Source organism: Ambystoma mexicanum, chromosome 1q (assembly GCF_040938575.1).
Source record: "Ambystoma mexicanum isolate Mex_15411 chromosome 1q, UKY_AmexF1_1, whole genome shotgun sequence".
In the NCBI taxonomy this organism is placed as follows: domain Eukaryota; kingdom Metazoa; phylum Chordata; class Amphibia; order Caudata; family Ambystomatidae; genus Ambystoma; species Ambystoma mexicanum.
Window position 1 is genome coordinate 183,138,814 of NC_090922.1, and position 16,472 is coordinate 183,155,285.

Here is a 16,472-nt window from a genome sequence, read left to right on the forward strand (position 1 = left end):
TTTCTGGGATGGTGACTTCCTCTTTAATCTGAATTTCAACTGCATAAGGTAGCAATTGAGCTGACCTAAATGCTTTTTCTGAATCATCAAAGCCCATGGGATTATCCGCTAATCGGGACCAAGCTTTGATGTTTATTAGGTCCAAATTAATGGCAAAGCGATTGAGAATGTCACTGCCTAAGTAAAAGGCGGCAGTGACGTCTCGCACGACCCAACAATTATGGACTATGCTCTTGTTGCCAATGGAGATTTTGAGCATACACCTGCTTGGCAGGAGATGTTTGGAATTGGGTGCTTCCAGGTCCATTTCCCATTTGTCTATCAGTTTGAATGTGGGAATGGCTGGATCTTTTGGGAGTTGGCGGAACATGGCTTCGCTGATGAAGCTCTTACCGTTGTTCACACACACTCGGGCGAGAACAGGGTCCTTCCCATCATTTAACTGAACAGGGATGAACACCTGCTCTCCAATTTGCTGAATATCAGCCAGGCTCTGAGCTGATTTCACATCCTTCTGGACTATAGGAGTGGGAGTGTCTGATTGTGGATTGGTAAAGAATTTCAGAGTGTTTCCTTCCAGTGTGGAATAACACCTTAAACTGGAAGGAAGGTTGATTTTCAGAAATAGAGAGGACCCCCCATCAACAGTCTGTTGTCCTACTGCTATTACTGTCACGTCTGGAATTTGGTTGTTCTGGAAGTGAAATTCTACTTGTTCAGATTGTTGTTCAACCATGTGGCAGGTGCCATTTAAATTAACATGGTTGACACTCTGTTTTAATTTTATTGGTCGGCTAGTCTGGGTCCAGAGGACCTTGTTTACACAATCTATTAGGGGTGACAACCTTCTCAGGAGGTCATTCCCTAGTAAACAAGGGGTGCCCTCTGGAGTCACTACTATGACTGGGTGTTTCACCTTGTGTCGCCCAATTTTGATGTCCAAATTTGCAGTCCCCTCGACAGGAATTTCCTTCCCATCAAAGTTCTGCAGTTGTCCAGGAAGAGAGGTGAGAGGAATACAGTAATTCTCCCCCCTTCCTGCATTTAGTTAATCAAAGGCCCTTTTGGACAGAAGGGTAGCTTGGGATCCAGTGTCCACCAGTGCCAAAATTGTACCTTGCCCCTGTACTTGTACCGGGGCATAGTATCTTCCCTCCTTCTCCTCAAGGGGGCACAGATAATGCACATTTTTGGACAACTGGCGGGCAAATTTTCTGGTTTTGGACATTGCTAGCGAAGAGATTTGGGCAGAATTCGGTGGAGAGCCTGGGGAATCTGAAAGAAAACGTTGGCAACTGGAAATGGTTTCGGGTTCTGGGCCGCCCCCCCTTTTTGGAGGCAGTCATCAGGATGGGTTTGACCCATGGGATTTTGGTATTGTTGGTTCTGGGATAGAATGATGGGCGGCGACAGCTCAATCCCCACATCTACCCAGTCTGTTCATTCGGTTTTAGGTTCCCCTGGTTCCGATTCTGGGCCGCCCCTGCCTTTTTGGAGGCAGTCACCATGATGGGTTTGAACCAGGGAAGTTTGGTTTTGTTGGTTCTGGGATAGGATGATGGGCGGCGACAGCTCAATCCCCACATCCACCCAGTCTGGATTGGAATCTCTTGGGACCCATTTTTCCATGGGAGGAGTTCCCCCATCTCTGAAGGAGAAGATCCTTTTCCCAGGGTCCTCTGAGGATCCCTCTCCCACAAATTGGAAGACCTGTACCTCCTCCACAAAGTGGGTCTGTTTGGGTCCTTTGTTTCTCCTACCTCCTCTCTGCTCCTTGGGTGGCAGACTTTCAGGGGTAGGAGATTTTGTTTCCGGTTCCTGGTTTTCCAGGGGCTGTTTACAAGTTGGGAAGGAAGCTTCCTCCAAGGCTTTACACCCCCCTTCCCCTTGTGCCTCCTCCCTGGGAACCGGTGGGTTATCGGGGTGCTGCCCCCGTTTTGTTCTGGAGCACTAGGTCCAGAGTTTGGGGCATTCTGCGCTGGCATGCTCATCTGAGGGTTCTGTTGCGCCCTCAGCATGTGACCCAGATCCCGTGCCATGTTTTGGACCTGGCACTCAAGTTGTGAAACCCGCTCAGGCTGATACAGGGCTCTATTTTCTCCCCTGGGCTTATCCCGGGAAGGGTAGCTATCCCTTCTCTGGTAATATCCCGGGTTGGGAAGATTTGGGTACCCCTCCACCCTTGGCCTCCCCTCTCCCGGATTAGGTTGTCTGGGCTCAGGGAATTGGGGAAAGAAGGATGGATGAGTTTGGGGCTGGAAACCTTGTGGATACCTGGGGAAAAAGTTTGGCCCAGGGTTTGGTGAATTTCTGCCCTCCTGTGGGAAGTTTGGAGGGAAGTTCTCTGGGTTAGGTGCTTGACTGGATCCCCCCCCTTGGGCTGGAGGAGTCCACACAGAACCCAGGATGGGTCGGTTTCCCTTGTAGCGGGGACTTACATAATCAGGGGAGCGAGGGATCCCATTTGTGGGACTACCTCCTTGACTCCCTGTCTGTGACTGGCCCGAGGGCCTTCTGGTGTTAGAGGTGTTCTGCGCAGGCAGGTTTTTAGGCCCCCCCATCTCCAAATCTAAAACAGGGGCAACCTTTACCTCCGCCACCTTGGCAGCAGCAGGGGTGCTGTTGGTTTTGGGGTTTTTCTGCGCATTACTTTTATTTTCTATGGGCTTCTGCACCTCATAGATCCGGGTGGCTTGCTCAATGACCCAGTCTAAAGATCTTTTCTCGTGAAAATCTCTCACGAGCTGGGTCATTATGTACTTGGGAAGAGCATGGAAAAATGTGTTGATGAATTCTCTGCTGTCCGTGCGCACCCTTCTGGTGGTCTGCGCAAAGGCATGCTTAATTCTTGCAAGAATTCTTGTGGGGCCTGATCCTCCCCACATTGCAAATTGCAGGCTGCCTTGCGAGCCTCTTGGGGATTTCTATGTACAGACAAATGTTTCAAGATGGCTGCCCTATATGTGGACCATCTTGAATGGTTTTGGTCCTCCAGCCCCGCAACGAAACTGGAGTATTCAGGGGAGAATGTCCATTTGACGTACTGGATGCAGCTACTGCTGTCCGTCAAATGGAAAGTCTCCATCATTTGCTCATAGAGCTCCAAGTGTTCCCAAACAGAATACTTGGCGTTCTTATGATAAGGCGTGATGACACTCCTGATTGCCTTAATCTGTTTTAAGGGGTCCTTAAGCAAGGCCCTTTTCACCTTATTGGCCTTTTTGGTTCGGGTAACCCTGGTCCATTCATCCTCTGATTCAGAAGCACTGCTCCCAGAGGTGCCTGTCTGATCTTCCAGGTTTTCTCGGATTCTGCGAGCCTGGGAATGGCTGGCAGAATGTGGGGACCTGGTCTCCTGTGTCCTGTGATGCTCAGAGGAGTCTTTAGATCCCTCCTTGCTACCAGGATTTGCTGGGTACCCCACCCACTGACCTAACTGGGCAGAGGTTTTCAGGATGCCCTTAGTGGGCCTACTCTCCTGGGGTTCCCCACTAAATTGCACTGTACTTAGGTGCCCATACCTGGATGCCCGCCCATCCATTCCTGGGTGGTACTGGCCTATGAGCCCCATACTTTTGGCTGGATAGTAATCTGCCATCCCTGTGGCCCTGTGCTCATGTGCGCCAGGGGACATGGGGGTGGCAGAGTCCAGGGACTGGGAGAGATGAAGGCCTCTGGTACTAGGGCTCCTGAGGTTATGCTCAGACGTTTCCCTTTCCCAGCAAACCTCATCTCTATCAGTCCCTGCTCCCTGTTGCAATGCAAGAGCTTGCACTTTCAGTTCCTCAGTTAAGGCCTTACTAGACTCTATCAGTCTCTCCTGCATGGCTACCTGTTGCTGGAGCCTATCATTGTGCTGGCAGAGAGCCTCATTCTCTCTCTGTGCCTCCTGATTGGTCCTGGAGTACTGGGCCAGTCTTTGCTGCAGGAGGGTTACCTCCTGAGTCCCATCCCTACTGGCCTGCTCCTTTCTTGCCAGAGCCTCTTCCACCTTCCTGGTGTGCTCTAACAAGTTCTGATGCTCTTTTTGGAGGTCACCCAGCCCCTGGAGGGCCAAGTGATTTTCTTCAGTTTTTCTTTTTAAATGGCAGACTTCCTGGCCTAAGGTGTCCCTTTCCTGACTAAGAGTCTGCATCCGTGCCGCCAGGTCGTCCCTTTGCCTTTGAAAGGCACCAGCTTTCTGGCGCTCCTGATCAAACTCTGCCTGGGTATCCAGGTCTTTCAGGGTCAGTTTATTGCTCGCTGCCTTTTCCCTATCTAAGTGGCTTTGCAGGGTAACTATCTGCTCAGCACATGCCCTATTGAAATCTAATTGTTGCTCCAGCTTTTTATGGCTCTGCAGTAGGGAGTCCAAACCTTCTTGGTACTCCTTCTGCAAGGCCAGAAATCTGGCATCCTGGTCAGACTTTTCCTGTTGCAGGATACACATGTCCTCTTTAATTTTAATGAGATACTGTCAGCTCTCATTTTCTGACTCCTGTCTTCTGTGCATCCTCTGCTCAGAAGAGACCAGGTCAGATTGGGCCTTCTCTAGCGTGACCTGTTGCCTATTTGCCAGATCTTGGCCTTCAGCACATTTGTCCTGCATGGCTCCCATATATATATACAAATATGCCGCTATCCTAAACATCTTGTCGTGTTCATCTTTAGCTTTAGGAGCCATGTATAGTTCACTCAGGGCCACATGTAAGGGACCCTGATCTCTCCAGATATCTAACCCAGTTGCAGTGACCTGTTGTGTGATTGCCTGCAACAATGCATCCTGGCCCTGCTCAGTCCATTCACCTCTCACAAATAGCTTATGTAAGAAGTGCTCTCTGGCTATTTTGATGTCTACCAGTGTCGTCATTCTGGAATTTGAGTTCCTTCCTGACTTACAGAAGTTTGTATTTTATTTTGCAAAACAGACCGTTTCCTTAGAGCGTTCCTTTGAGGGGTGCTTTCACAGTGTAAAACAGCGTGGTGATCTAACCGGATATGTGTATCCGGTCAGTTGGCACACTGTATTAAGCTGCACAAGTGATAGATCTAATCCAGAATCCCCGGCTACGAGCCCCCACTTTGTAAGCGACTTCAATTCAACACTACAGCTAAGTCAATGCCTAGTCTGGGATGCTGATGGAAGCCCTTATTGATATATTTTTATGTCCAGTTTGTTTACTCTGGATGACAACTCTTGTATAACACCCCTCTCTTAGAATCCCCCTGACCCCACTGAGCCAAGAAGAAGGTTTGTTTTGCAAATTAAAAGGTTTATTTGAAAATTAAACAATATATATCTATCACACTTTTATAGTAAATTAATATTTGATAGCACACTTGTGAAGATGATAGTGATCAACAATGGATAATGTTACAGTGGTACACTCTTTTTGATGGCCTAGAAGTGATATAGAGAGGATAAAGTAGCTGAGAATGCTTTTATGGCTTCAAGAACAATGTAATGAAGAATGAAAATGCAGTACAGAAAATAAACTTGATATGACTTCAACAAAAGACAATGTAATCACTTTTCTTTGACAATTCACCCCCCCCCCCTTTATGCAAGGTAAAGAGATGGGAGGAAAGCACGCAGTTCTCAGGAATGCAATCAAATATAATTCAGTTCCCCCCTAGCAAGCTTAGAGGAAAACAGGTAGGAGTTTTAAACACAGGCAATATACTTTGATGTGGTATGCAAAAAAGTGAAAAATATGCTAAAATGATTTTAATTCCCTATAGGAGGTTCAGGGTAGGTGATAGCTACTTTGTATTAGTTCAGGATCACTTTAGCAATGCTCTATGAATGATTGTCAGGTTGCAAACGAATTTCAGCAAAGGAAAGCAAGGACAAATATTTTTACACTTGGCTGAAATTAAGCAAAATGTCAAATCGCAGCAAATTTAGTTGTGTGCGTCGAGCGCACTTACGGAGGGAGTATGAGGAGTAGCAGGGTTTATAGCTTGTTGGAAAGCTTAGAATCTCAGCTTCAAAATAAAAGTTGAATCACGCTTCTATCACAAACGGTTCCGGAGATACGGCCGATTTAGTAAAGGTAGTTTTTCGGATTTGAAATTTTAAAGCTCAGTATGACAGATGACAGTTTTCAGGTTTAAAGATGACAGAATGACACGATTCTAGGAGGCAGTTCTAAATAGGTTAAAATAGTTTGGATTAGATTATTTTAAACTAAGAGATTGGGTTTTGCACAGTTCTGGCGGTACTCACACTATATTTTGGACAGGAATGCGACTTCGCCACGGATCGGGTCAGGATTGGACTGCGGTTCCCTCGCCACGGACGGTTTCGGCCTGGTTCTGCTCAGTGGATAATTCTACCTTCTGGGTCAGCTCTGCTAGCGGCACTGCACAGTGGTCTGGATCTCTGGTTCTGACAAAAGTTCTCAGCACTGCACGGCGGTCTGGTCTCTGGTTCTGACAAAAGTTCTTGGCAAAAATTGAAACAGCTTGCCCGGCTGTTGAATAGTTTGCAATTGATTTGGAGGCCTGCTGAAAAAGGATTCAGCTTGTGGATTCAGGCCTCTCTGCTACAAATTCTGGAGTTAATTTCTGGTCTCTGGAGATTGATGGATTTGAAGTCTGGATCTCTGGATGTGAAGTCTGAAGTCAAAATGCTCTGCAGAAAGTGAAAAAGAAAGTCCTATCTGGCTTCCAGTGGCTCTTTTTATGTGTTTAGAAAGTGGGTGGGTCGGCTAATTCTGCATGCCCAACCCTCTCAACTTATCATTGGCCAGTTCCTCCTCTCTTCCTTGATTGGGGGAACTGGGTTGTGAGTCAGAGTGATGAGGTAGGTTTATGGTCAGAGGATCCTCCCCTTGTCAAATTGCACACAAATCTATTTCTGATACAAATACATATTTATCTATGTACCATTTTTCTAATATTATACATCCAGTTAACATATTTTCTGTAGCACCAAACCATCCGATCCCTGTCTTTGTAAGATTTCGTGTCCACTTATGACAGAATTCTCCCCTTTTCATCCAGATAACGACCTCTAAACCTTTCCAGATTTTACACAAATGTGCACCAGGGTTATGGGTTTCAGATGATAAAGTGTCAGATTTTTAACATGCATACATTTGGAGTAACAACCTTCTTTTCCGCTACTATCCCCAAGAACATACCACAGGGTCCTAACACCTCTTAAAATGTGCACAAAAAAATCACAAGAATGATGATGTTATTTATATAATTTTTACAAGTCTGCACTATGAATTATCCATCTTTTTAAAATCATGCTCTGGCCCCAAAGGGTGTGGTTTTCCAAAGCACATGGTGGAATTTCTGGTTTATCCACTTCCCCCAAGCTCAGCTTGCTCACAGATGCAGTGCCCCTCCCAGTTTCTCCCAAGAGGAAGCCATTTTACAACCCCCCCCAATATAACATTTGCCTGAGTCCAGGACAGGGCTTTGTTCAATTTCCTGCAGTCTGCAGGTACCACTCCCCTAATTCAATCAGAGTGGTGTCATCTCCTTTTGGCAGGGGCAGCAGGATGCAGCCAGGCCTGGGAACACAGCTGCTGAATTCCCTCTCCTGTCGGGGGTAGTTGTCAGGCAGAATCCAGTTTCATTAATCCAGGCTTCAGCTAAATGTCACTTTAGTTCCCAGTTTTCTACATTCAAATCAACTGACAATTTTTACACATGCAGCTAGAACGCTGATTCTAAGTTCAAAACTATGACATTTAACAGTTGCAAACTATGTGACACTCAAAAGTAGGTCACTCATTTAATTTAAACATATCGATTTTAGTGGTTTTAAATCCAATTTCAGTTAAGCTGCTGACATCCACAGCTCAGCCAGTTTTGTTATAAACATTGTTTTGGGCTCTTCATCTTTCCAGATTTTGTATGCACACAAAACTTCATTCTGCCAGATGTCTGCTGGTGTTCAGTAAGATTTTTGAATATCCTGCAATGTTTGAAATAGGCATTTTGAGCTTGCATTCAGGGAAACAAAGGTGATTTTAAAGTGCTTTTTTAGCCAACCGCCACTGCTGTTTTTCCTTTGGCACACATTTCACTCATGGCACTCCTGGCCCATCATGCTTGCACTGGTGGGTGGCAGGTTAGGCAACCATTTTGGTGTGCGCACAAACTGCACGGTTTTCCCAGATTCTGGCGCAACTGTGGGCTTTTCCGTCATCTTGGATTTTCTAAGCTTAATAGTCCATACGTGGGTCAGGACACCCAACAGCCCGCCCGAGCGACTGACAAGACCCATCTGTCTTCTGTGATGGTCTGCCACGCCTCCCAATGAGACGCAATGCGTCCTCCCACCGGGGTCTCGTGCGAGCGCGGAAAACCCTCATTTAGTAGGTTTATCGGTGGCGGTACCACCTGAACCTGAGGAGGAGGCTGAGGAGCGGGAGAAAAACCGCTGTTGCCTACGGCGGTTGTTCCCCGCAGGGGTATCCACTCTGCGAGATTTTAGGTCGAGGAAGCCCCTAAAGCCAGAGGAAGGTCGACTTTGCGACAACGGTGTCTGGGTTTTGAAAGGAGTCTTAACCAGGACAGACAAGGACTTAGCTGTCTGAGTGCTATCCTTCGTCTTGGTGAGCTCTACATCTGTTGTAGAATGAAAAAGCTCCTTCCCATCGAACGGAAGGTCCAACACCTTGTCCTGCACTTCTTTTCGTGAATTTAGTTGCATGCAACCACGCCTGCCGTGAGGTATCAACCCCCAGCATAAGGCCCCGAGCCGAGGTGTCTACGTGATGAGCCGCAGCCTCCAGGAGATTCTGAGCCAAGACCCTGGTGTCGGATAGGCCTCCTTTAAAGTCTTCCAGCTTCTCGACCGGGATAAACTCCTCAAACTCTGACAGACCTTTCCACATCCGCATATTAGCTCCCGCTAATACCAATTTGGCGTTTGCCTGCCTGAGCTGCAAGGCCGAGCTGGCGAAGATTTTCCTCCCGAGGGAGTCGAGGAGCTTGTCCTCCTTTCCCAGAACCTGAGTAGCCGTCGTGGAAGAGGATGCTGAAGGCCTGAACTGCAAAGTGGCCGCAGCCACTACTGTGGAGGAAGGGGGCGGACAAGGCGACAGAGCCACCTCTTCTGAAGAATGAAGCCTGTATCTCGCGTCAATTTTCTTATTGACAAAAAGTGCAGAGTGTGGCTTTTCCCAGACTCTGCGGACCTCGGCCAGAACGTCCTTCTGCAAGAACAGGCCGGTACGCTCCAAGGGAGACAGGGTGAACACCCCAGAAAGCACGCCCTCCTGCGGAGCGGGTGCCTCGGGCACTGGAACATCTAAGAAGCTCATCATGTCCAGTACCCGGTCATGAAAAGCTCTGACAGAGCGGGGAAGGTCCTCGTTGTCCTGATCGCCTTGCGCGTCATCCGACAGGTCGGGATCCTGCTGAGCCGTGTCAGGCGCTGCCTTGTCCACAGGGGACAATGGAGGCAAAGGCGGAAGAATCGGGGAAGGCAACGTAGGCAAGGGAGGTTCCGGCAGAACCACCAGAGGAACGGGTGGAGTCGGAGGCGCGGGCGGACATATCTCCCTCAAAAGCCCTTTGAAATACTTCCTCATGGGGCCGGTACGCATAAGCATTTGAAATTTACTGAAAAAGGCATCCTCCGGAGACTCTTTCGGAACCTGAGGAGGCCTCTCATGAGGTGGACAAATCCAGGGACGTAACGGGGATGGGTGCCACACTGGCCCCTCCACCGACGTATCCACATAAATCAACGGTGCCGACCCTGCAGGCAACGACACACTGTGCGGAAGAGGCATCCGAGCGTTCCAATCATAAACTGGCTGATAAGGATGCGCACAAGGGACTCTATGTTCACCCAAGGAACCAAGCCCTACACCTGAGGCCAATGGCATAGTTGTAGGGGTAGCACTCAAAATGGCCGCCGCGGTCATGGCGGGAACGGGAGCCATTTTGTCATCATCTGAGGGGAACTGCGGCATGTGAGGAAGTGAGGCAGGGGTCCCCGTCGATGGATCAGGGGTCTTAACTTTAGCCTTAATATAAAGAACCTCGGCAGAGCCGGTACTGTGAGGCCTGGAATGTTTCTGAGACATTCCAACCACCAAATCAGCGTTCCCAGGAAGGACCTCAGTCTTGCCAGTAAAAGAAGAGCTTTCCTTCTTTGCCCCCTCAACAGATCTGGTGTCGCCGCAAGAGCGGGAACGGTGAGAAACAGCCTTCAGCGGCAAGGCCTTGCCAGGCCTCTCAGAAATGTTGGTAACTTTAGCCTCTGAAAGAGGGACCTCGGACCCACGTCTGGTGACAGCCTTATCCGCGCGGGCCTCGAACATACCTTCGGTAACAGCAAGCCCCACCAAGGCCTCGGGCGCACCCCGGTCTTATTTTTGAGGGAAGGTGACAGAGAGGCCTCAGAGCGAGCTCCGGTATCCCACGATTAAGTAGAACTGGGTCTACAAACAGCCCCCACAGGAGGGGCCTCGGAGCGTGCTCCGGTATCCACAGGCCCCTTACGGAGACCCTCGGAGAAAACTCTGGTACAATTATTAGGCCCAACTGGCACCTCGGGCGAACCCCAGGGACAGCGCGATCAACGCCCCTCCCGGCCCAAGAGGAACCTGGAAAGGTATCCCCCGGCAGGGGTGCTCTGAAAAGTAAAGAACTTACCGGGCATTCTTTCTTCGCGTCGTTGAACGCCTGAAAATGTGAAGGAGGAGTTCGTCGGAACACCTCCTCCCACCGCTCCAACCGACGTTGAAGTGCCCGGACCGGAAGGGAGTTGCAGTAAAAATAGGAGTCCCAACGGTGATCCGGACCCAAACACTCTAAGCAAAGAGGATTGGTATCCAGTCTCGTGAAACGACTGTGACACGATGAACAGTCTGGAAAGTCTAGTTTGAGTGACATAGACAGACTAGTACACGATCGCTAGCGAGAGCCAGAGAGGAAAAAGGGAAGAAGATCTTCCGAGGATGCAAGTGCGTCCAGTCCCGAACGAGCGGGGAAAAGGACTGATGGGCGATGCGCGTGGCAGAGCCAAGGTGGGCAGGGTTACAGCCGCGTGCCGTCCCCGCGCAGAAATAGAGGAAGGACACATTTTTGAAAAAAAATGTTGGGATGCTTTTTACAAAGTGCTCCGGTCCCGTCCCACAGGACGGAGAGATGTCCCATAAGTATGGAGGAAAGGGGATGGGACGTAGGAATAATGCAGGATATTTCGTGCCCACCCTCTGAGATATCATACATCGTCTCAATGATCGTATCGGGTTGCTCCGCAAGCACTGCCTTAGACCACCTTTCTAGCACCCGTTTGATAATTCTCGTGTATGTAATATATTGACCTTTATGTACCCAGGTGTCCTCCATTAGTCTCTGGAAATCTAGTAACTCCCCTTCTTGCCATAAGTATCTGAGGGTCGCGAGGCCCATCGGTTCCCAGTATCTACGGATCCCTTTTATCAATTGCGAGTCCTCCCCGCATAGCGCCACTAGTGGCACCTGCAGGGAGCATGGGGTCGGGTTTCCCACTATTTGCCCTGCTTTGCTCCATATTTTCCAGCCCAGTTCTAGCAGTCTCGCCCTTTCTTGCATCTTCGATTTGGACAACCACACCACTTCTCTTAGAAAGAAGGGGGCAGTGTCCTTGCACAATAGCCTGGCTTCAGCCGTCTCTTTTTCGGACAGCCATATGGCCACATACTGGAGCTGTTCCGCCAGGTAGTATATCTCAAAGTTCGGTAGGTTTATGCCCCCCCTGTCACATGAGTTTTGCAACTTCCAAAGGGCCACCCTGTTCCTGGAATTATGCCATATGAAGCCCCTGTATAGGGTGTGGAGTTTCACGAAGAAGCGTTTGGGGGCATGTATGGGATATTCGTGAAAAAGTGTAGCAATCTCGGCAGGACCACCATCTTAATCAGAGCCGCCCTACCCACCATGGCCAGGGGGAGCTTGGACCAGAACCCCATACTATTCTTGATGCCTTCCACTGCCCTTTCCGTGTTGTGTTTGTGTTCCTCCGCAGCCATGTGGTATACGTCAATTCCCAAGTATCGGAATGTCCTGGTCTGCCAGGGTATCGGCCAGACCAGTAGGTTCCCATGCGGGGACCCCTATATCTCCCCAGAGGGAACATGCTTGATTTCTTGGGGTTTACCGCTATGCCCGAGAGGGTGGCATAACGTTCCATCACCTCGAGGACGTATTGTAGGTTTTCTTCTGGGAAGCGCAAGTATAGCAATATGTCATCGGCCTACAATTATATCAGGTGCGGTCCTCCCTTCGTGAGGATCCCTATCTCCCCATACTGTTGTCTAAGGCAGATTGCCAATGGTTCTAAAGCAAGGAGGTACAGCATGGGCAGCCAGGGGCAGCCCTGTCTAGTGCCCCTCCTAAATTGCCATTTGTCTGAAATGATTGCGCCAGTTTTGACCCTGGCGATTGGGGAGCTATATACCATTTTTACCCACCTCAGGTACCCTGGCCCCATCCCATATTCTTTTAAGGCCGCTATCAACCATGGCCACCTCACAGAGTCAAAGGCTTTTATGGCATCTAACAAGACTATTACCATTTCACTGGGGTCCTTCTCTGCCTGTTCAATGATGTGGTGAAGTCTCCTATGATTGTCGGTTATCTTTCTGCCTGGGACGTAGCCTGTTTGTTCGTGGTGTATAAGGTTGCTAATAACTCGCCTGACCCAGTTTGCCAACGTTGCTGTGAGGATTTTGCTGTCTTGGTTGAGCATAGATAGGGGTCTATATGACCCACAATCCGTGCTTGGCTTGCCCGGTTTTAGGAGCGGAATAATCATCGCCTCCCTCAGAGACTCCGGCAGCCTCCCTCGTTCGATCGCTTCATTCAGCATAGCGAGCAGCGGGGGAGTACCTCCTGCTTATATGTCTTGTAAAATTCACTTGGGAGCCCATCTGACCCCAGAGCCTTACACGTGCGTAAGTGCTGAATCACTATCTCTAATTCTTCTATTGTGATTGGGGCATCCAGGCCCTCCCGTTCCTCATCGTTTCGTTTGGGTAATCCTATGTCTTCTAATGTTTCCTGAATCTCCCGAACCAATCTCCACCCCCGTGTCCATATAGAGGCATTTGTAAAATCTAAGGAACCCCTCGTTAACTCCCTCCTGAGTGTCCCAGGTCTGGCCTTCTTCCTCTTTTATCTCTCTGACCACTGGTCTTGGTGTCTCTTTTTTGTATAACCATGCTAGCAGCCTTCCCGGTTGTCTCCCCCCGCATGTTGCCTTTCGATATATTTTTTATAGTTCAATTTACATAGTCTGTCCCAGTGCTCCCTGCTAGTTTGTTGTAATAGACTCACCCGTTCAGCGTCCTCTTGTGAGGTGCTCCCCTCTGCATCATTTCTTCCAGTTCCTTCTCTGTCTCCTTTAGCTCTCGCTCTATGCCCCCTTGGAGCCCTCTGGATTTGGACATGGCTGCACCCTGTACTACCACTTTGAACGTCTCCCACAAGGTTCCTTCTGACTGCACGCTCCCTGTGTTAATATCAAAATACTCAATAATCGCCTCCCTGGGGGGGTGCTGTTGAGCGCCGAACAAGATGGCCGCCTGAGTGTGTCTCTCCGCGGTGGGTAGATCCCACGATCCTTTTTTGGGCACTTTCTGGCTCTGTGACTTGGCCCTGGAGAGTACGACTCGTATCCTGAGGCAACCGGGTACCACCCGGTTCTGTTCCTGTTCGGATCGTGGCTGGGGATCCTGAGATCTGAGCGCCCCTTCGCCCTTCCCCCATCAGCAGCGCGTCTTCGCGCCAATTTTAGACCTGGCTGGGTGAGACGCGCTTGCCTCCCTGCATCCCGGAGACTGCGGGACGCTCCGGTGAAGACCTGCGGTGCTCCTCAGGGTTCCGTCCCCCATTACCTTCTTCTACTGGGACCCGCCATGCGGGATTGGCCCCCCCACCGTTCCGGGGGTGCTGCGGCTACGATCGCTGCTGCTGAGCAGCTCCTTCCTGGATCCTTGGCCGTGCTCCACCGGAGACCCCCTCCTCTACACTTCCGATTCTGCTGACCGCTCTGGGGTGGACCCGCGAGGTGCTCCGTGATCCCGGCCCCCACCGCCTGCCTCTACCTGGGCCCGCCCTGCGGGAGCGGACCCCTTCGGTGCTTCGGCCCCGCTCTGGTCCTGGGGCCCCCTCCGGCTACTGCGGGGGGGCCGCGGCTGCTGCCGCTGCTACTGGGCGGCTCGCTCCTCCCTGGAGGCTCCCTCGGCGCTGCTGTGGCCTGACCTCCCCTGGTGCCTCGGCCCCGCTCTTGCCCTGGGACCGCCTCCGGCTGCTGCGGGGCTGCCGCGGCCCGCGCCTCCCCCGGGGTCTCTCTTGGTGCTGCCGTGGCCGGACCTTCCCTGGGACCTCGGCCCCGCTCTGATCCCTGGACAGCATTCTACTGGGCCCCCCCCCCGCGGAGTGGAGCTGTGGTGCGCCCCGGGACACCGAGTGCCGCGCTCCCCTGCAGTCTAGTGTGGCGGGCCAGGAGTGATTAAGGTACGTCAAGGGGGGTGCTGCTGCGCGCCCCCCCCCTTGGCCTTGAGACTCTGGGGCACACTTGGAACACTGGTCTTCCCCCGCGCCTACTGCGCTCGGACTCCCCTCAGCATCATCCCAACAGTGTGTCCCCCCTGCTTTGTGGCTCTATTTGCACCCATTCGCCTTACTGGGGGGGCCCTGGGCCTTGCCGGTCACCCACACCCCTACTCTGGGGGGTCTCCTATCTCCTGAGTGGGCCGTGGGGTCCTTGGAGCCACCACTCGGTACCGGATCTGCTGTTCACCTGGGACCTGCTTTACCCCACATCGCTGTTCCCGAGGCTGCGGCCAACCCCTACCTCCACGGCGACACGGCACTTGGCCAACCCCTACCTCCACGGCGACCCCTGGTCATTATCACCCCCACCCCAGGGGCCTCTTGTTCTGGTGCCCACCTGGCGTTGCCCCCCAGGTCTCCCTGGGCTAACTAAACTCCACCAACCTGCACTGGCAGCCGCAATATCTCTTACTCATTGAATTCACAGCCTCTGGTTCCTCCTTCGTGCTACCTCCGGTCCCATACCGCACCCCGCACCCGCAGCTACGAGGTATACGGTCCGAGCTCCTCCCTGGGCTGTTGGGCATCCCCCCTCACCCCACCCGACCTTCTATATCGCCAGGATGACCAAGGGGGGCGCGAGGAAACAGAGTTCCATCAACATGTTTGCAAAGGCAGCGGTGAGATCGCCGGAGGAGACCGCCGAGCAGGCCCCTGCCGCTTCATCTGACACAGCTCCTGAATCCCAAAACATGATGGACTTTATCCGGGAGGGCTTCACCGCACTTCACTCAAAACTAGACGACATGAACGGCACTATATCATCAATTAAGGCCCACATTGAGAGGACTGATAGCCGAGTGTTGGAGGTCGAGACACGGGTCGGCTCCGCTGAGGATGCGCTGGGTGCCCTGCGCTCTGAGGTTGTTGCTTTCTCTGGCCGAGTCCTTGAGGTGGAGAAGAAGAACGAGGACTTGGAATCCCGCTCAAGGCGTAACAACCTCCGCATTATCGGGGTTCCCGAGAACGAAGTCCATGAGCCAATGGAGGAATTTGTTGAGCATACATTGTTGTCACTCTTGGATTCACCCAAGCTTTCCCCCCACTTCGCTATTGAGCAGGCACACCGCGCCCTGACGGCTAAGCCTAAGCCGGGGGCCCCACCTCGGCCCATCATAGCCCGTGTGTTGAACTAGCGTGACCGTGACGCTCTCTTCAAGGCCGCAAGGCTCAAGGGTGAGCGACTACTGGGCGGTGCAAGGATTCATCTCTACCCAGACTTTTCAACAGCCGTCCAACGTGAACGCAAGACTTTCCAAGCGGTGAAACGGAGGCTGCAAGACCACTCAGTCAAATACGCTATGCTCTATCCCACCAAATTACGCATAGAACACGGTAACCAGGTGTTCTTCTTCACGATTCCGGAGGAGGCCTCCAAGTTTATGGACAAACATTTCCCAGGCTGACCCTCTTTTTCTGACCATGGTCCTACAGTTACCCTTTGTGCCCGACGAGGAGAGGCCAGGTCCGGCCGCCTCCCTGCATCGGGGCCGCACTGATCCTCTATCCCGTAACCTGCTTGTTCTGCTCATCTTACAAATATGTGCCATACCACCATGTGCAAAGTACCTGGTCCAAGTTACATATAATGTCTATTGTGGGCACCTTATGTTCTACTGGATCTGCCGCAACCCGGAGTGGCGCGGCTAGTTCGGCCTACAGGTCCCCGGGCGCTGATGCCTCTAGTTTGGTTTTGGTTGAGGGGGTTTGGGATCGCCATCCCTCTGTTTGGGGGGGGGATGTGGGTGGGGGTGGGACATGTTTGGGGTTCTGTTATTAAAAAGTTGGCGCTGGCAGCGAAGGCGGACCGCGGTGTGGCACTCATCCACTGGCTATCGACATTCTCTCTGACTCAAACGCCACTGCATCTATGACCGAGAGTGACTTGACCTTCATGAGCTGGAACGTACGGG